The 20979-nt window shown below is 51.5% G+C and overlaps 1 protein-coding gene across 2 annotated transcripts in view; it reads left to right on the top strand.

Annotated features, from left to right (window-relative positions):
- Nucleotides 1-3822: 3822 nt before the first annotated feature.
- The window catches only part of B3GAT1 (beta-1,3-glucuronyltransferase 1), a 30467-nt gene continuing 13310 nt past the window's right edge, over nucleotides 3823-20979 (top strand). The window contains exon 1 of one of the 2 annotated variants that reach the window (XM_011286468.4): nucleotides 3823-3930. The gene's annotated coding sequence lies outside the window, so the exon portion shown is untranslated. The remainder of the gene's footprint in view (nucleotides 3931-20979) is intronic. The other variant, XM_011286467.3, reaches the window with a different exon arrangement.

The following is a 20979-nucleotide window of genomic DNA, read 5'->3' as shown; positions in this document are numbered from 1 at the left end:
GGGGTGGCTCCCTAGAAATGGGGGCCCCAACAGAGAGCAAAGACTAGCACTGGATCCCAGATAGGCAGAGAGCAGCTCAGCTGTTTTCTGTTATCTCTCTGGACTTTTTGGTTAGCTGAGGAGGAAGGGTGGTCAGAAAAGGAAGTTTCATTACAAATCAGGAGAAGACCAAAGCTCCTGCTAAAAGAGAGGCCAGCAGAGTCAGAGGGAACTTACAAGGGGAAAAATTAACTGATAAGAGTAAACTGTTATTCATATTAAATTAGGGGACAGGTGATTTGGAGAAAACATACAGACCCTCCCAGATGGTTTTTGGGGTTTTGCACTGCAGATGATGGTTTTATGGAACCCTTCTGGGAGTCAGATTGTAGGAGCTGTGCCAGGACCCGAGCAGGGACAGGACTCCCTTCCTATTTAACTACACAATAAACACATAATAGCTTGTCCCAGAGGACAGACCCAGGCTTTGCATACTAAACATTTTGGTGGTAGGCTTTGGGGGCCTCTGAGAAGAGGGGCTCACTCTTGGCAGGGAAGAGGGGAAACGGGAAGATCAATCATTCAAGGAGATTCAGGAACTGCTCCAGGTGTTTGGAGCAAGGGCTAAATTATATGGGAAGTACTAAATCCAGATGTGGAAGAGAAGGGTTTCCAGAGACCTGAAGAGGCAAGCAGGAAAGCAGAAAAAGGAGTAGAAGGCAATCATTATGGCCCAACCACCTTGTGGGGACTGGTGTGTATATGTGTGTGCACATATACATCTACATGTGTGGGCGGGTTCAGGTATGCATAGGTGTATGCATGCATGCATGAGCGCACTGGAGGAATACAAGAGTTGTGTGTGTTTGTATGTGTATCTGCCTCTGTGTGCACATTTTGTGTCTATATAGCGTTTGTGTATTTATATGTGTTCACGCACTTGGGGTGTTGCCAAAACTTCCCACCGAAACTAATGGCAGGCTGTTCTCTCTTCACTGAGGCTTATCATGCTAATTTTAATCCCACATTATTGTTTTAAGTTGGCTCTAAAAATTAATATTAAAAAATTCTATAAACAGAGCCTGGGGCTAAACTGCAAGAAAGGTCCCTAGAAAGGAGTTTTATTATCACTATTGTTCTCATAAGAATGTTGAGGGTAAAGCTTGTCACCCTTCCTGTTCCATCTGGCTAGCCTCCCATTAGTGCAAGGCAGAGCACCAGAGAACACCTGCAGAAGGTATCCAACTGGCCACAGCCTGTCAGGACCAGAGAGGACTGGTGACTGTTTAGTCAGACCCCTGGTTTTCTTACTGAAAACACTGCCTGTGAAAAGACTAACTACCTAGTCACTCAGGTAGTATCTTCAGAATCAGCCTGAAGCTCTCCATTGCCTGAGCTTACCATATGAAGGTTATGTCCTGTCCTGGGAGAATGGATGCAAAATGAGTGTAATCTCTGGCACACCCTCATGCACATAGTTCACACATTGCTGATGATGACATCCTTTGTGGCTCCAGTTCCCTTGTTCATAAAATCAGGGGTTAGAACTAACAACTCTTGTAAGCCATTTCTATTCTACCATTTGGTGAGTGTGTGAACAGGACCAGCTGGTTTAGTTGGGGAGAGAGGCAGTTTGTATTCCATGCAAACTCATGGCCTGGCCCCTCCACTGTGCTCTCCTGATCTGCCCTCTCTTGTTCCAGCATCTGCCCTTCCCCTGCTCCAGTTAGTGTGGAGCAGGGAGCAGAATGTAGAGACAAGGAAAACATAGTCTCCGGAAAGGTTCTCTTAGCAGAGTAAAAGGAACAAGGGTTATCCAATAGGGAAGGAAAAAGCAGAGTATAGGGATTGCTGTAATTCATGCTTCATTAAGAGAATGAGGAAATGATCCTGTGCTGCAGCAGAAGGTACTCAGGTTAGATTTGGAAGAACTTCCTTGCTGGTGAAGAGGGCTGTTAAATACAGGAAAGGAAGAGGGAATGAGAGGGAGGGACAGCTGTCACCAGAAGCAGTAATTAATTATATTTTCAAATATCTGTGAGATGGTATGGACGATGAGGCCCCTTCCACATCTCAAGATCTTGATCAAAGTAGCTGATTCTGAAGCCCCTGCCCCTGCCCCTACCCCATCCTCCACCCACCACACATATTCAGGGAAGGAGCAGGGCAGAGCCTGGCTGGGTACTGACCAGGAGAGGGAAGGTGGTGGGGAAAGAGGTCCCCTGCTTCTCACCATCAGTCCATGGTACATAGAAACACATTGACTGGTGGTACAACTTTAATTCAGCAATGCCTCACAGTGGGTCTAGAGTTGGTGGAGGTAAGAAGGCATCAGACCTTGAGCAAGAATTTGAGCTTCTAAAAAACACTGACATTCTCTGGCCCTGCTATGGCCAGAACCCCAGCAACAGGAGCTGGCCTCTCCTGGGGCTGTGAAGAGGATACAGGGTGGCCTTGACTACAGGTGTCCGGGAGGAAGACCAGCCTGTGGGTACAAACCCTTAAAACAGGTATAAGGATAGCTTCTAAGTCTCTGGCAACCTGACACAAGAGCATTTGGAAGTATCTCCATAGATAGCTACATGCCATGGCTATATCTACACCCCATATATACATGTACACACATATGCATACACAAGGACTCCCTGGTCATACACTCCCCTGGCCCTCCTGACACACACAGGCAGGAAATATACTGGGGCTTCTTTGCCCAAGGAACCCTGGGAAATTACTAGATAGCCTGCTGGCCCCCTTCTCTCCATCTCTGCTCCTCCTTGTTCCTTCCCAGTCCATCTCTAGCCCACGCATTGCCCCCCTGCTTTCCCTTTGGAATGTCCAGGGCACTGTGGGAGAGGGAGTTGAAGATGACACTCGGCAGCTGGACATGCCCTTCGACAAGGCAGCAGTGCCCACAGGTGGGGCCGCTCTGTTGGCCGGCGCCCAGAGACCCCCGTCTTCACCCTACATAGGTAGCTCCGTATCCCAGCAGGTACCCCTGCCCCCACCAGCTATCTCCCACTCCGGGGTGCCTGAAACCGAGGAGGGAGCCGCACCCTCCCGGCTCCCCAGCTCTGCCTCCCAGTCCCAGAGAACCGCCCCCCAACTGCCCAGCCCGGAAACAATCACCCTTTGAGAAAGGCTGCCAAGCTGGGCGCCAGGAACAGCCAGGATGGAGGCGGGGTGGGATGGGGGTGCAGGCAGCGGGTCTGGCGAGCTTTAACTCTAGAGAGCCGAGGTCGGGCTTGTCTCGGCCCCCGCCCGCAGCCCCTGCTCCAGCTCCTCAAGCTGGTGCTGTTGGGGCTGGGAAGGGCGAGTGTGTAGGGGGGCGAGGGGTGATACCAATCCCGGGAGGGGGGGGGTCGCCTCCTCCTCCTCGCGCCCCCCGCCTCAGCTGGCGAGGTTGGTACCGCCCATTAGCGGCGCGGGTCCCGCCAGCAGCTTGCGCGCTCTCGGGGGCGGGGGCAGGGGGAGTGGGGGTGGGGAACGAAGGGGTGGGGGCGGGGCGGCAGGCGCTGTCAGAGCCGCGGCTGCACCGGCGCATCCGCTGCCGCCGAGGGGACTCCGCGCTGGCCCTGTCGGCTCGGCTCCGGCCGCTCCGCGCCTCCCCCTCGCTGTCCCCAGGGCCTGGCTCCCTCGCCTCACCCCCTCTCCGGTACCCCGTGCCTCCCCCTCCCCGGCTCCCCCGCCCCTGTCTCCCTGCCTGCGCCCTCCCGCGCGCTCCCAGGCTCCGGCCGCCGCCTCGTTGAGCCCAGAAGGAGCCGGGCCGGGGCGGCGGGTGGGTGCGCGGACCCCGCGGCTATGAAGTGGCCCCCGGGGGCCCGGAGCCCGAGAGCCCCCGGGGAGGGAGGTGCGCGCGGCCCAGGGCAGCAGCCAAGGGGCGCCGGAATCGGCGCGTAGGGGCCGCCGCCCGCCATGGACCGCGCCGGGGACGATCCGGACTCGCCGCCGCAGGTCAGTGCCCCCGCGCCCGCGAGAGCCACCGCCGCGCACAGAGCCCCTTTATGCGTCCCCATCAATACCCATGCCATGTCCTCCTTGGGTGCGAGTGTGTCTGTGTGGGGTGTGTGTGTGTGTGTGTGTGTGTGTGTGTGTGTGTGTGTGCGTGTGTGCGTGCGCGAGCGCGCGCAGCGGGGGCAGCTGGAAAGCGGCCGGGAACGGGCCGGGGCTGGGAGGCACTGCTACCGAGGGGGCTGCGAAACAAAACCCGGGCGATGCCTGCCCTCCTCCGGTCGGCCTTAAGGGGAGAGTTGGTTCTCGGCAGCTTCTCACAACTGGCGCAGGCTTCTAGCTCTTGGGTCCCTTTCCACCTCAGCAGGTGGTTCCTGGTGGCCCGGAGGAGTCAGGGGCCCGCACACCTGCCGCACCCCTGCTCCCCAAAGCCATCCCCAGTCGCTCTGAGGCTGCAGGCGCTGGCAAGTTAACTCTCTTCAGGGGACCCAGACTCTGCAACTCTGCTGGGGAGACTGAAAGGTTGTGAGGTGGCAAGGATGACAAAGGGTCCTTGGGACCCTCAGCGTAGCCAGGAGGAAGGAGGCATGACCAGCTTCACCACCCAGCCTCCTGCATCTGGGCTTAGGCCTGAGGTCCTGATCCCTCCAAAGGGAGGGATACAACTTCTGAAAAGGAGGCTGAGAGGTGAGGCAGGAAAGAATAGAGGAAGCCACAGGATCTAACAGTGCCAGGGAAAGGAGGTGACAGCCTGGTACCAAGCAACTAAGGTCAAGAGAGACACCCCCTCCCCACCACACACATATAATACATCAATCAACAAACAGTCCTGACTACCTCCCCTTCCCCTGACTCCACCCAGCCAGGCCTAGTGTCACCCATGCACTATTTTTAAAAATTTTTTTTAATGTTTATATTTATTTTTGAAACAGAGAGACAGAGCATCAGTTGGGGAGGGGCAGAGAGAGAGGGAAACACAGAATCCCAAGCAGGCTCCAGACTCTGAGCTGTCAGCACAGAGCCTGATGCTGGGATCTAACTCATCAACCTCAAGATCATGATCTGAGTCGAAGTCGGAAGCTCAACCAGCTGAGCCACCCAGACTCCCCAGCCATGTACTATTTAGATGAATTCTAGTAGAAGCTGGAGCTAAGGGATTCCAGGGATTTCCAATTCACAGGACTCCAAAGGGGACCTCTGCTGACAGTTGCTAGCCCTATGCTGGTGGGGCAGCTCTGCCTGCATGGTTACCAGTCTGGATGGAGGACCCGTTGGGACCTGGTTGGGTTCTGTGGCATGCTCTTAAAAGGATCAGGTGTGAGTGTCCTGTGCATAGCACTGTGAAGTTATTATGTGTTTGTGTGGAAACAGGGGGCACATAGCTTCTTAAGTTACTGGGGTTATGGGGGCAAGTGGCTTCACAAGACTGATGCTGTAGGGTTTTCTAAGATTTGTCTTTCTGTGCCTCATGTCTCCCTACCTCTGCCAATAGCCACCACAGAGATTGAGACATTTGCTCCCAGAACCTGCTTAACTGGTGACCATTATTGCCCTTACTGGACCAAATGACAAGACCCCCCTTCCTTCATATGGAATGAAGACCCTTCCCATGAGACCCTCAAGGAGACTGTCTACTCTGCCAAGTCCATCCCCAGCACCCCAAAGGTTCTAGAGTTGCACGCCATTTACCGCTTCCCCTTTTGGTGCGAGCAAGATGGCTTGCCAGCATTAATGGAAGAAGGAGGGTTAATGAACGTGTGCCCATTCAGCACAGGAGCCAAGTGGCTTGCTGTGCCCATTTCTCTACCTGTTCCTACATACTTGGAAATTACTCTATTTTTAGGCATGTTGGAAGCTTACATGTGCTGGATTGAATATGTGCATAGGTTTCTGGATGAGCAGGCACTAACTGGTCCACCTGAAGGATGGGGCAGGTAAATCACTGAGGTGGGACAGCTTCAGTGACAGGATTGGAGCCTGCAGTAGAGACCAGGGGTTGTAGAGGAAGATGCCAGTGGGGCTAGCCCAGTCCCCTGCCTCAGGCCTCTGGATAGACCTGGATTTTCCCATAGTAGTTTTTGAGCGGTGAGGGAAACAAGTCGGCTTTACTTCTTGTTGTGAAGCATAGGGTGAGGAGACAAGGCAGGAGCTTTGCAAGTGTGAGAAATGCAGTAGGGTGAGCTGCCTGGGAGTCAGGCTTAAGGGTAGGGGAACATGCTGGTTAAGTCTGGCTAGAAAAGAGGAATAGAAATGCCTGAGAGCTCCCATCTGCTGACACTGAAGGAGAAGCAAAGTCAGGGCTCAGGAAGAGAAGGAATCTGAGAGTCTGAGGCAGGCAGAGGAGTTAGCCTGAGACAACAGACAAAGACACAGAAGCATGCTCACAGAACAACAGGGCAGGGGGCCCAGAGGCAGAGGTCTGGCTTGCCTGGCAGTGCAGTTGGGGTTTGTCCAGTGCTCTCCCAAGCTCCAAGGTATCAGCACTCATTTGCCTGGGCAGGGGACTCCTCAGGGAATCAGGAGGACAGTCTCCTGAGGAATGCTCTTTCCATGGCTCTGATGAATGCAGGGGTGGTTCAGAGGGAGGCCCAAAAGGCAGAAAGGGGGCTGGCTATTGGATCAAGAGTCTTCTGGAAGACCTTCTTGCTCAGGCCCATCCTCCAGTGCTGAGGGTTTCTCCCATCTTCTGGACCCTGCCCCTCTGCCCCTCCTGGTCCTGGGATGAAGTGGGATAGGGAAGGGTGTCGACTTTGGGGAGACTGGCTCTGGGGAGAAGGAAAAAGAAAAACCTCTTTCATGACCCCCCAGGCTGCCAGACAAGAACTTTGGAGACCCTGCTGAAGAGCATTATGGGGAAAGGAATTAGTACAATGCAGAGCACAGGCTCTCAGCCAGGCCTGGGGGGCCTAGCTCTGTTCCCTCTATGACTAGTTGAGTGGACTTTGGGAAAAACTGAGCCCTCCAAGCCCTGGTTTCCTAAAAACCTGTAAATTGAGGAAGCCTCATCTCACCAGGCTGTCTTTAAGTGAAGTGCTAGATGGATATTAATTTATGTACTTATTTTATATAACCTCCTCCCCTATTCTTCCAGGATCTGGATGGCTCTAGGATTTGGAGTAGCAATTCTCTGGCCAGTTCTGAAACCAGTCACATTGGGATGGTTGTAGTCTCTCCACCCCCCATGCTGTTCCACCCCATCTGCTTTGCCACACCTCCAGACTCTGGGCCTTCCCCTGGCCCACCTGGGGCATGCCTGTGTTGCAAGGACACTCTAGGTGTCTCCTTGAAACAGCATCAACAATGTTTCGATGTCTCATTAGTAGTCAGTGTAATTGTTCCAATTCATCAGCCAATGCTCCCCTAAAACAATTTGTGTAACTTAGAAGAACTCTGGCTCTGTGACCTCCTATTATCCATGATGAAAGATGACAAGGTGGACAGAGATCACTCAAAATTCCATTCACTTCCACACACATTGACTGAGCACCTACTGTGTTCCAGGCTCTGGGCCAGTGCTGAGAACATAAGGCATCAAATAATCCCAAATCAGGGGTTTTTATTTAGCTTTTGGAAGGGTTATGTGGGTTGCTTTTTTTTTTTTTTTTTTTTGCAGCTACAGCAAATTTACTTTTCTAATGAGGTTCAGCCCCAGCCAATATTAAAATGAGTCTGTGCTCCCTGTGCGTACCAGCTGACAGCAGGGCAGGCAGCCTCCCAGCAAAGTGCCTGGCAGGGATTAGGGCTTTGCCACCGATAAGCCCAAAAGTGGAGAGTCTCAGTCTGGATCACCAAGAGTTGACTGGATTTAGGGATAAGCCTTGCCCACAGGGCTGCGGGTCTCACAGCTAAGTATTAGAGCCATGGGCAGGGCTTCTTTCTTCTTGTATGTGGGAAATGTGAGCTCTTATTATCTCTTTATGAAGGGAAGAAGCATGGAGGGAGCAGAGACAAGAAAGCAATATTGGGTATTAGGAGTGGAACTATAGTACCAGACCTGAGGTTGGGTACCTGGTTCTGCCAGTCCTCTCTGGCTGGACTCATGCCTTCTCTCTCCTTCACTTCTGTCTTGCTTCCTTCCTTATGAGGCAGGTGGGCAATCTGGCCTCTGAGGCCACACGTCTCTTTAGGCTCAAGACTCTGTACTATTCATTTGACCGTTATTCAGAAACCTGCATAGCCCAACACTAGATGTAGGATGGGCTGCTTTCCCTCCCATAGTGGGCAATTCCTCATTCATAGCAGCCACATTTCAAGAGTTCAGTAGCCACATGTGGCTAGTGGCTACCATACTGGACAGCACAGATACAGAACATTCCCAGCATCACAGAAAGTTCTACTGAAAGTGCCATTCTAGACTTGACATAGATGGTTTAGTGAGATGGCTAAGAGCTTGGACTCTGGAGCCTGACTGGCTAAATTCAAATATTGCTCTGCTACTTAATAACTGTGTTTCCTTGGGATGTTACTTAACCTCTCTGTGCCTCAGATTTATCATCTCAAAAATGGGAATAATACTAGGAGATTTATGAGGACAGAGCAAGTCATTACAGTTAATCATGGTGATCACCCAGAACATGCAATAGTAAGTGCTTTGCCTAGCAATTTCTATTCATTTATTTAACAATTCACTTAATAAACACTGAACAGCTTACTTTATGCCTGGCATGATGCCAGGTGCTGGGTCTGTCAGTCGTCAGCATGTGACCTTGCTTCCTAAGCCTCAGGCTCCTCACCTGTGATGGGAATGTAGCCCAATAATAGCCCCTGCACCACACCCCTGATGAGATACAATGAGATGAGGAATATGTCTTCCTTTGTCCGTGACACTTCCAGATAAACAGGAGCTAACATTTTTGGAAGTGGATGCACCTGAAATTCTCTTTTTATTGGAACCACTCTCACCAAAAAGCATTTCCTAAGCCCCCAGAGGTTCAAAATGAGCAAATGAGGCCCCAGCTGTCTCCAGCATCATGCTGAGTGAGGATGGAGCAGGAGACTTAAGGGGCTCTTGCCTGGGCTCAACCCCACCCTCGTCCTGAGGGAAAGAAAGCTAGGAGGCCACTGTCCTGAGCTCAACAGAGGGAAGCAGCAAGGAGGGAGAAGGGCCCTTGGCCTGACAGGATGAGGTGATCAGCTGGCTAACCCAGGGACACAGCTATGTCAGCAGCTCACTATGTAATAGAATCTCATGGAACCTCATCTTCCTCATCTAAAATATGAGGAGTGGGAGCCATATGAACATTGCCCTACCTGAATTATACCATTTACCTTGGTAGAGGAAATGGGTCTGAGAATCAAGAATTTGTCATCCATAGCCACAAAGTATCAGATAAACACTGAAAACTATCTAGCCTGCAGGGCTTTGCCCAGAATTTGAATTCTGTGATTCTTGGTTGCTTCCTTCTTTTTATAGATAAGGAAACTAATGCCCAGAGAGGTTCCTGGCTTATCTCAGGTCACACAGCATGGTAGTGCCTTATCCTAAACCATGACCTAAGTCTCCCAGCTCCCTGCTTCTCCCTCTCTGTCAGCCGCCTGCCCTCTTATCAAGACAGAGATGCACATCAGGGCAGCAGGAACAGCCTCACTCAGGCTGGGGCTAAGAGGCCAGCACTTGAGACACCAAGGCCCCTTTCACACAGGCTGGGATGAGTCTTCTCTCTCCTCCTCTGACACATGGCCCGGGAAGACTAACCAAACTATCTCTGACAGACCCCAGGGAAGGTCAGATCTTTCAGACCACAGGCAACACATTAAAAATACATACAAAACTTTAATTAAATCACTGAACCATTATCCAAGTATTGTGTCCATGCACACTCTAACCGAAGGAATAAGGTCAGCCTGGAAATCATCAGGCTGAGTGAGCCACCAGGGGCCTTGATATCTTGAGACTGAGGTTGTCTCAGCCCAGACTTAAAGCACTCAGGGTCCCCAGTGGTTGATTGAGGGTTTCCTCAGGGATGTCTTCTGAAGCCTGAGGAGATCTGGGCATGCTCCTCAGCCCACCTCCCCCATCACCAGCATCCTGATGCCCTTGGAAATAGGTACGTGCAGACTCCCAGAGATGTTAGTGACCTGTCCCCTGGGAGGCAAAGTTAATGGAATAATGCATCCAGGCCAAATAGGCCGCATGATGGACTTCAAGGAGGTGCCTCTTCCCTTTGGCCATCCTGGGCATATATTTCTTTCCCCCACTCAGTACCCTGTGCTCTCTTCTCTACCCTCTTAGTGCATGGAGCACAGACCAAGGACAACCCCTTGTTCCACAAGAGTGACTGGCCAGAACTCACACCAGGACCCGGGAGCCTCATTTCTGGGCAGCAGGTTGTCCATGCCACCAGCCTGTTTAGGTTGACGTACAGCCTCTGGACATGTTATTTTCTTTTTCTGCCAGCGTTTCTGAACTTAAGCTGAAGTATTACTAGCCTAACTCATCACTTGTTGATACTAACTTCTTCTCCCACTCATAAATCTCTCTCTGGAAACAAATGCCCCAACTGCTCCATCTCTGTCCCTTCCCAAGCCCCATGACTGGGTGACACAGCAAGCTGCCATGAGTGTGCATGTATGAGGATGTGTGTGTGTGTGCATGCATGTGTGAGCATGTGTGTGCATTCATGTGTGTCCGAGTATGTGTGCACACACTCTTCCACTACATCTTGCTCACTCCTAGCAGCACATCTGGAACCTCTGGGGGGTGCCCTGTGTATGTGTACACACAGCAGTGCTCCCCAGTGACAGCCAGCAGGAAGGTGTACCCAGCAGCCCCACTTGGTACTACACACAGGTGCCCACTCCAGCCCTGATGCCATGAAAGCCCCCAGCCCCGCCATCCCCTCACCCTGCCTAGTGTGCAGGCCCTAAGGGACGTGTCATTGTTGACAGATCTAACCAGACCTCTGGATAACCAGTTCTTTTTTGTGTGTGTACTACACACACACACACACACACACACACACACACACCATCTACCATCTTAACCATTTCTCAGAGTTCAGTGGTATTGAGTACATTCACATTGTCATGCAACCATCTATCTCCAGAACTTTTTCATCTTGAAAATTGGAAACTATACTCATTAAACAACATCTTTCCACTTCTCCTTCCCTTGGCCCAGGTAACCACTGTTCTGCCTTCTGTTTCTGAGTCCGACTACTCTAGATACCTAGTGTAAGTGGTGTCATCCAGTATTTGTCCTTCTGTGCCTGGCATCTTTCACTTAGCATAATGTCCTCAAGGTTCATCCATATTGCAGCATGGGCCAGGATTTCCTTCCTTTCTTAGGCTGAATAATATTCCATTGTATATGTCAACTGCATTTTATTCAGTCATCCAGTTGACAGGTTCTTTGATGCCAGGCCATGGAGCAAAAAGTTCTCGGTAATGGTGGTTCTCCCCACTTGACCTTCTCATTTAGGGGGTGTCTCAGTATAAGGGTCTAGCAGAGACCTCTATGCTCTGAGTTAATCTACATGCCAGGTAGCATAGGAGCACAGAAAAGAAGCCCCATTTTATTTGAAGATAATGGTATCTTTTTGGGATCTCTGGTTGCTCCCTTCACTGCCCAGTGACAACTGAGCATCCTTGATGCCTACCCCTGTGTGGCATTCCCCAGGAGAAGTGCACCTGGCCCAGTCCTTGAAGGTTAAACAGGAGCTCAGTGCACTGAGGAATAATGAGGAGAAAAACATTCTAGGCAGAGGTACCTGCCAGTGAAGGGATGCCAAAATCCTGTCCCAAACCCCTCCCTACATGCCACCTTCTCAGGACTCTGAGAGAGAAATCTTCCCTGTACTCCCAGAGCTCTTCCCTGGGGGCAGGAGCCCTTGGTGACCTCAGAGAGCTCCTGTGTATGTGGCAAGCCTACCTTAGCACATGGCTTTGCGCTGTTAAGGCTCCATCTTTACAATCCATAGCCACCCTGCTGCTAGCTATATAATACACAGTCGGTAAAACATATAGATAATGTCAGCATAATCTACCATCTGGGGGACTGAGATTTAGGGATCCTCCATTCATCACATTCATGCCTGCCTGCTCACGGGGGGAACACACATTGTCCACTCTGGACTCCCAGGCCTTCTGAGGCTGGGCTCCCCGTACCCAACCACCTTCAACACCTTTCCTTAACTATTCCTCATCCAGTCAACAGGGTTAGCTGATACCAGGAGGGATCTAAAGGATAAGGTACAAGTAAGAAAGAAAGTTGGGCAGCCTCCGAGGTGGAAGATGAAGCTTTCCAGGCACCTGGCCTGCTTCCAGGGGAGAAAAGCCAGGGAATGAGGGGGCCCATAGGTGCATGGCCCTAGACCCCTGCTGATGGCCAACTGTCAGCCTCAATGCTGTGAGAGTCTCCATTCTCTGAGAGCTCTGGAAGCAGGAAAAGAGAAGAGGGGGCACCTGACCTTCCAACATCCCCAGTCCTTGCCTAAGTGTGTGTCTCAGGGGATTGGGCAGAAACATGGAACTGATGTTGGGAGGCAGCACCAGGAGGTGTCCCAACACCAGGACAGGCCCTGGCCATCTACCCATAGCACAGCCTCTCAGTTCTGAGCTTAGCTTCCAAATCTGTGAAAGAGGAGCAAGGAAAGAAGTGCCTTCCCAAGGGAGCTGTGCAGAAAGGCAGCCATGGGAACTGTATGTTAAAGAGCTTATAAACTCTGTAGTGGGCTGGAGGTGACCTGGAGGTCAGCACAGGGCTAGAGGGGCCAGGGCCAGGGCTCCAGGTTTCCAGGACATGGCCTCCCTGTGTGTGTGGCAAGTCTGCCTTCTCCAGGCCACTGCACACTTGCACCTTTGTTTATCACACTGCTGCATGCCAATGTGCCTGCTTATTCTGGAGTCCAGTCTCAGCACAGCCTTGTCCATGGAGGGAGGAATCTGCTAGAAAAGCTGCCCCAGAGGCTGGTCAGTGCTCACCTCTCTCTTCCCCTTCTTTTTCAGGCTCTTGAATTCAGCTGAATCTTAAAACAAGGTGGTGGTGGTGGTTATAATTACTCTTTTACTTTACATTATCTGACATTTTTAGTGTTAATTGTATGCAGGCCCCATGCTAGATTTTACCATGGATTCCTTCATCTGATCCCAAAAATAGCCCAGTAAGAGTTACAGATAAGAAAACTGAGTCACAGGGGTATTGGTGCAGCTTCTGCTTTGTGTCAGGGCCTGGATTCTGTGGTGGGATCCAGAGGTACTTAAGTAAGATCTGGTGCCCCCAGGGGAACCCATGGCCTAGAAGCTGGAGACAAACATGAAAAACAACAAGTGCACAGAAGGTTACAAGGCTGAACCTTCACTGCATGGACACTGAGTGCTCAGGCCTGGAGAAGAGCATGGCTGGGGAAGGCTTCAAAGAAGGAAGGGCAGCCTGAGGGCATAGAGCTCAGGATGGTCTCACCTAGTCAGCACCCTCACCCAGAACTATGTAGACATCAGCTCCAAGAGAAACTGAGACAGACAGCAGCCTGAACGACATGAGGGTGGGAAAGATGGTGCTATGGGGACAGACTAGCATTGGCTGCTTACACACTCCCTGGAAGGTGTCTGAATGCCAGCATCACCCACAGTCTGAGAGGCTCTGCATGGCTATCCCAGTCCACCCTCACCATCGACCCTCAGGTTACCTGGCCTGCTTGGTTCCAGTCCCCAGGCCCTGGTCACATGCCCTGCCTGCTGGTCTGCAGGGATCTAATGGATGCCAAGTCAGTCACCATGTCCTGTGCCAGGCTCCATAATGTGGACCCTCATTGCAACAAGTGCTTCGCATCCACTGAGGCCAGCACTGGGCTTGTTTCATCCTCCCTGGGCCACCTCTGTAATTGAGGGCCAATGAGATGAGAGCTGTGCCCTCCCAGCTCCCAAAGCCCAGGATGCTAGGGTACCATGGTCTTTCTGGGTTCCAGACTGTTCTCTAACCTCAGCCTCAGCAGGGAGCAGACCATCCCCACTGCTGCTGCTAGGCTGGCAGAAAAGGAGGGTCATACCTGTGTGGTTCTTGACCGCTGTTCCACTAGCAACTGATGATTTGCTTGTCTTGTCCCACTAGCCCCTACTGTTCATCTTGTATTGGAATCTGCTGAGCCCTCCACTCCTATTGCCCTCATCCCCACTCAAGCAGGTACCTGTGGTGGCCTGACCCCATGAGTGTGTGCCACTTGGAGGCAAGGCCCCACCACACGTCCTGAGCTTCTCTGCATCTCTCAGAGCTCACTAAGTATTGCGGCAAGCTGGGCAGGAAAGGCTCACAAGCATTTTTCTGTAACCATACGTGGAATCCAAGGCCGGACAGTATCCTGGTGCAACCTCGACCTGTGCCAGGGTGATATGCATTGCCAGTTCTGCACCCCTGTCTCCAAGAGGGTGAGGTGAGGCCAGGGCAGGCAGAGGATATGGGGAGGTGTCCTAGCAACCGTGAGTGAGAACTCCAGTGCTCCCACAGCTCATGATGCAGAGGACAGAGGAGCTGTTCTGGATTTGCTCACAGAACAAACCAAGTATGTTGATTTGTGCTTCATGCAGGAGCAAAGATCCAATTCTGGGAGTTGGCAGAATCGGGAGAAGCACTGGGTCCAAACTTGGCACTCATACGCATAGCTGGGCACCACATACTGAGTGTTAGCAGGCTCCAGTTAAGGGGACCACTGCCCACTGTGCCCAGAACAGTCCCTGAGCATGTCTATTCCTGATGCATTGACTCCTGTTGTTTTATCACTTCAGCATGGTCTGGAGGGCCCTGTTTTTGGTAATAAAATACATGGTCACACCCACTCTGATGGACAGGGTCAAGGGAGGTGACTTAAGCACAGATGCCCAGTATAGTCATGCAGGCCAGGAGGAGGAGCCCTAGTTTCCACTGAGCCCAGTGAAGAGGTGGGAGCATGTCCCTGGAAGGCAGCCAGCAGTGAGCTTGGACCAGGAGAGGTGTCACAGCTGCGCTGCCTGGCCCCTGTGAGGGTCACTTCCACCTAGGGAGCAGGTCTCAGACAGACATGAGGCTGAGCCGCTGTCTCACTGGACCCAGGATGCCTGGACACTCAATGCCCTGTGCCTCAGTTTTCTTCATCTGTAAAACATCAATAAAACTTTGGAATTACAAGGATTTATTGATTAAATGAGATCACCAGTATGAAATCATTTGGGAAGTTACAGATCCCTATCGGGATTAGTCATTTTATCAGTAGTTTTTAGGGGAGGCTGCCCCCTACCCACAGCACCACAGAGAAGGTAAATTGGCCTGTCCACCTCTATGTTCTAGGATCTGGGGCCATTGGATGCCAAGGACACACAAGGTAATCCTTCCTTTGAACAGAGACCCAATCATGGGATTCTCCAGAAGGACTCAGAAGCAATAACCAAACCCAGCCAAGAGTGTGTGTACATGTGCCCATGAACACATGTGCATTCATTCAGATGGTGTGCTGGCCATGAGCACAGATCTGCATTCAGGTGTGTGTGTGAAATAACTTGCTGCCCTGTTAAATCACTCTGAAGGGGTGCTGTGTAGTTAGCTGACACAGCCTTGGTGACTTGTCAGAATGGAAGACTCAGTCCAGCCATTTTCCTGAGTGAAATTACAAATTCAGGAGGATGGGGAGCAGGGTATCTCAGTCACCTTTACCAGGCTGACATCTTCCCCAGTCAGTTTACAGAGGGTGGTAAGAGGTGAGAGGCCACAAACACCAAGTTGATACTCAGACTATCACAGGATAAGGAGCTGTGACAGCCAGCAGGGTCAGGTATACACGTACCATGCTGGGTGATGGCAGAGGTCTGGCAAAGAGGGACAGCAGGGGTCAGAGGCCAAGGTGAAGAAGCAAGGTTGCAGGTGGAAGGAAATAAGGGAGATGCTAGCTTGTGAGAGCCAGGCCTTGCTTGCTCTTTGGGCATCTTGACTCTAAATTGAGACCTCTTCTCTTGGGGCTGGCTTAGACACTGGCCCTAGATGGTTATGGGCAATTACCATCTGAATGAACCAAGTAGGTCTTCTAGCTACCAGAACTTCCCCAAGTAGTGCAGGGAGAGGAGAAGGCTCTGGATGATAGAGGCCAGAGACTGCTGTGGACAGAAAGTGGATAGGAAATAGAAGAGGGTGCAGCTAGAGCAGTGGACTGGGCCACATGGCAAAGAGCCTTGAATGCCAAGCTAAGTAAGTTACAGTCAGCAGGAGATGCAAAAGGTTTTGAGTGTGAGCAAGTCAGTATGGGGGTGAGGGTCAGGCAGTAGGCTGGAATCTGAAGAAAGATCACAATGGGTGGCTGTGGGAGCAAAGATATGACCCAGACCTGTATTGGAGGGATGCAGCTCAAGGCCTAGGGGCAGGCCAGGCCAAAGGAGCTGAGGCCCACCTTACATGAAGAGGGGGAGGGATCCAGGGCATTTCTGGGGTTTTTATATTGGCAGAAGATGGATGACAGAAAGAAGGAAGGGATGGGGAGCTGCTCTAGGAAGAAAGATGATACTTGAATCTTAGTCATGTTGTATTTAAGGTCACAGTGGAATATGCCGGACAATAAAAGAGGCATAACAACTCCACACTGGAGATGGGGAAACTGAGGCTAGAGAAATCATAGGTAGTTATCAATGTCCTCACACTGTGTAAGGCCAATGTTAGCACTTGAGGAAGGGAGGTGTCCGTTCTGACTATCCCAGCCACCTTCCTCACTGCCTCCTCCTTCGGGGGTGATATGGGGCTTTCAGGATCTGTGGCTCCCACCCTGCCTTCCAGCAGCCAGTTCAGCTGGAGGGAGTTGGAGAGAAGCAAGACCAAGCAGATCCATCTCATGCCCCCTTCTGGGCTGTAAGTAAGTTTGGCAGTTGCAAATAGCTGCTTTTATTGGCACCAATCATGGGTCAGATAGTTTAAACTTATTTTGCCTAATTACCCTAACAACCCTAGTGAGGGATGCACTATTTTTATTCCCATTTTACAGATGGAAAACCAAGGCCCAGAGAGATTACCTTGCCCAAGTCACACAGCAGAGGATGAAAGCCTCTAGTATTGTGCCCAGGGCTGTTGGCTCCAGGGCACAGGCTCTTCACTATTTGTCCAAATGTGTGCCACTCTTCTGGGCAGAAAAGAGCAAAGAAAGATGGGAGGGAGGCAACAGAAGGCTGTGACTATGGTTAGAACCTGCTGTTACGCTCAGGAGCTACAGGGGCCAAACAGGAGCTGAGGGTCCAGAGTGGAGACCAGGCCTCCTTGTTTTGGTGGACAGACTCTAAGGTGTCCTCCCTCCACCACATCTCCTGACTGCTGCTGTTTGTCCTTTGTGTAACTTCTTCCCCTTTGGTGTGGATGGCACCTGTGACCACCCTCTAACCAGTAGGATGTAGCAGAAGTGATGGGATGTCACTCCCATATTTTGTTATGGAGGACTCTGTCCCATTGGCAGACTTGCTCTAGATCCCACCCCCCTCCCTTGCTGGCCTGATGGAGTAAGTATTTATATTGGAGAAACCTATATGGCAAGGAACTTCGGGCAGCCTCTAGGCATTGAGGGCAGTCCCAGACAACAGCCAGCAGGGAGAGTGGCCCTGAGTCCTATGCCTGAAAGGCAGAGGACTCTGCCAATAGCTTGAGCCTAGAAGCAGGTTCCTCCCCAGTGAGCCCCCCAAGGAGAGTGCAGCCCAGACAGTACACTGCAACCTTGTGAGCCCCTGAGCCATGTCTACGCTCCTGAGCCACAGAAACTGAAGAGAGTAGACGTGTGTCATTTTAAGCAGCTAAGTGTATGAAGACTTGCTAGGCAGCAGTTGACCTTCCCTTCAAAATGCTGGCACGGCTGCCAGAACAGTCCTGGGGCGAGGATGGAAAGATGACATGGAAGGGAAGGTAAAGGAGGTGAGGGTGGTGGCACTTTGCAGGCCCAGAGCCCTCCCTGGGCCCCAAGGCCCCAGCCAAATGCAGAATGCTATGCTGGAAGCTGGGCCACAGGGCTCTTCAGACTGCTCCCCAAAGTCCCACACTCCAAAGTGTGACCCTTACTGCAGGGCTCTGTGGCCATGTGCAGCAGTTTGCCTGACTTGCACTCTCCATTGTCCTGCCAGTGATTAGCACACACCTGCGGAATGCCTTGCCCACCAGCCCCCTACAGTCAGCCCTCACAACTTGCCACATGCTAGCTCTTCAGGGGGGTGCCCATGGGCCTTGCCGGCCACTACCCAACTCTCCACAACCCTCCGTCAGGCATATGTCCTCCAACTAGCTGTCTCCCTGGCCACTGCGCCCTCCCTGCTGTCCCCACTCTTGAAGGACCAAGCTGGGGTCATCTGTGTGCTTGGGCCCCAGCCTAGGCCTGCACCAACTGACAGTAGCAACTAATGTCCCCACAAAATGAAGCATTTGATTTTTTTCTCTAAGAGCCTCCTGCCTGGAGGTTCTGGGATGAGTGGATGCCTCTCTGACTGAAGCCCACAAGCTACATGATTCAGGGAACTTCAATGAAACCAGCTGGGGCCAATCTCTTGTTCTGTTTAAATTCCTGCAGTGAACCAGAATGGACTTTACCTTGCAGAATACCACACAAAACCAAATCCCAATTTTCATTTCTTACTGATTCATAATCCAAATTGAGTTGAAAGGCTGTTTCAGAAAAAAACAAAAAAAGAAACAAAGGAGCTACCTAAAACAAACAAACCATGAGTTGCATTTTCTGACACTGTTGGGCTGGAAGAAAACCAAAGCATAAAAGTGTGTTTTACGCCAAGCCTGAAGTGAACTAATACTTCCTCTGCCCAAGCCCTTGGCTTGGTTTTCCCAGCTAGAAAGGAACAAGATGGTGCAAGATCTGGAATCTATGCCACTCTTCCTATCGGAAGTATCCAGGAGTGAGAGCCAGCAGTGGCCAGGCCCTGAGGCAGGACACAGACCTCCCCAGAGCCTGGGTCTTCCTCTCCTCAGCACCACACCATGAAAGCAGGGTGAGGGAGCCCCTTCCTGGGACACTCAACCTGACCACAAGGAGGGCAGGCCAGGACTGGGCCCCCACAAGCTCAGGAAGCTCTGTCCCTGGGGCAGAAGTGCCAGATGGATAAGCCAGGAGGCAGCACCAGGCCTGCAGGAAGGGAGGCAGCATGGGCATGCGGGGCACACTGATTGAGAGTCCAAAGGCTTGAGCATGAACTCTGCCAGAGACTGACTTTGGTGGTGACCTTTGGCCAATCACACAGCCTTGGTTTCCTCATATGTAAAGTGAGTTTTCCTGCCTGCTTCATAGGGCTGTTGTGAAGATCAAAGGAAAATGAATCCTGTTGGCCCAGCGTAGGGCTGTTACTGGGAAGGCTTGCAGTTCCAACCAGGTGTCCCACAGTACCTTCACTTCTTCTGAGTGGAATGAGTGGTGGAACTCCCATCCCTCCCTCCAAGTCATGGGGGAAAGGGAGGAGGAAAAGGATCAGGAGGCCTGGGCAAAGACGCTACTTGGTTACCTCCACCATGATTGTTCTGGGGGATGGTGGGTGGAGAGAGGCCAGTGCCTGTGTCCTGTTCCCCAGCAGGAGCTGGTGGCTGGAAGCCAGGGCCAGGTTTGGGGATGGAACTGGGGGTGGCCAGGGGTGGCAGAAGACTGAGGCTGGGTTAATGAAGTATGGATTGACTGGCCCAGGCAATGATTAGCTCTGGCATTGGGCTTTTCCTGAGCAACAGCAGCAGAATCAATACTAATCCCTTGATCCCATTAGGGGCTCTTGCAGGTCTCTGGGACAAAGTCTGTGCCCCTCTGAGAGAGGCACTGTCTGGGGCTAGAGGGTAAAGCTGGAGCCTTGACCAGCATCCTTCACACTATCTTCTTTTAAAACTTCCCCACTTTCTGCCTCCTATTACCACATCCCTGCTCCCATGCTCAAAGGTCTGGTGCCTTCCCTAGCCATCCTAGCTTCCCCATCCCCCTCTGACTACCCCAACCTCCTTCTGGGCCCCCAACCAGTGGAGCTGGTTATGCTTCTGCATGGGGAGGCTTCAGCATCTGTCTCATCAGCCCCAGGGGGACTCAGGCTTCCAGATGACAGAGGATGGCTTCACACATACAGCAGAAGCTCTCCTAACCAAGCCTTTCCTCAATTGGCTTAGCATACTACTGATGCTCTCCATTCCATTTGTAAAGCACACTAACAGATGCGTGTGCAAGCATAATGCTGGACCTCCCCTCCCTATGCTTATACTAGCCAAGCTGCATACTTGCTGAGAGTCCATAGTGTTTGTTCCCGAACAGTTTACAATGGGCATGCTTGCTGTCACCATCGTGGGATATTATACAAACCATGAAACATGAACTGGAAAGAAATAAATATGCTGTTTCTATGAAAACTTAAGTTGAATGCTCTCAAAGGACTCCATAAGATGCATCTAGGGAAAAATTCTCAAAATTAGGTGAGGATTGGTTGGAAAAGTCATAAAAACTTTAAAGCATACTGCACTTGAATTGTTCACCAAGTGTCCTTCAGGTCTCAGACTACTTCAAAGAAACCCACACTGGAGGTCACAGGCAGGGCACTATGGTGTAGATGACGTCAGAAAGGCAACATGGGACTCACCTCAACTGTCCCTTGGCCCAAGAAAGAGCCTCGGCCCTGTGTCAAAAAAGCAGAAGTGCTGCAAGCTACCCAGTGCTGGGTGGTTTGGGTTTGTGAAAAATGACCACATTATTGTGTAGTAATGGGAAAACATCATTTATTGAGCTCTTAGCTATTTAAAAGTTGCTTAAGTTGAAATGTGTATTCTATGTGTGCATTTTGAAGGACTCTTCACTTTAATGGATTCCTTTGACCAACTGACAAATGATGTCAGTCTTGGATGGTTTCTGAGTTTGTTTGTGACTAGTCTCCATCACACACACACACACACACACACACACACACACACACACACTCTGCAACATTAGAACTCATCACACATCACCCTGAGTGATGTTGTGGGAGCCTCACAGACACCTTTGTAAAGTTCCTCCTTCCCTCTGGGCTGCGAGATGCTGGAAGGAAACCCTTGCCTCCCTCCCCCATGCTGCTGCATTGCCCATAGAACCTAACACAGTACTTACCTACTACAGATGCTGA

The sequence above is a fragment of the Felis catus genome, chromosome D1, assembly GCF_018350175.1.
Source record: "Felis catus isolate Fca126 chromosome D1, F.catus_Fca126_mat1.0, whole genome shotgun sequence".
Classification (NCBI taxonomy): Eukaryota; Metazoa; Chordata; class Mammalia; order Carnivora; family Felidae; genus Felis; species Felis catus.
The sequence above is the reverse complement of the archived record's forward strand: the minus strand, read 5'-3'. Positions and strand labels throughout refer to the sequence as shown.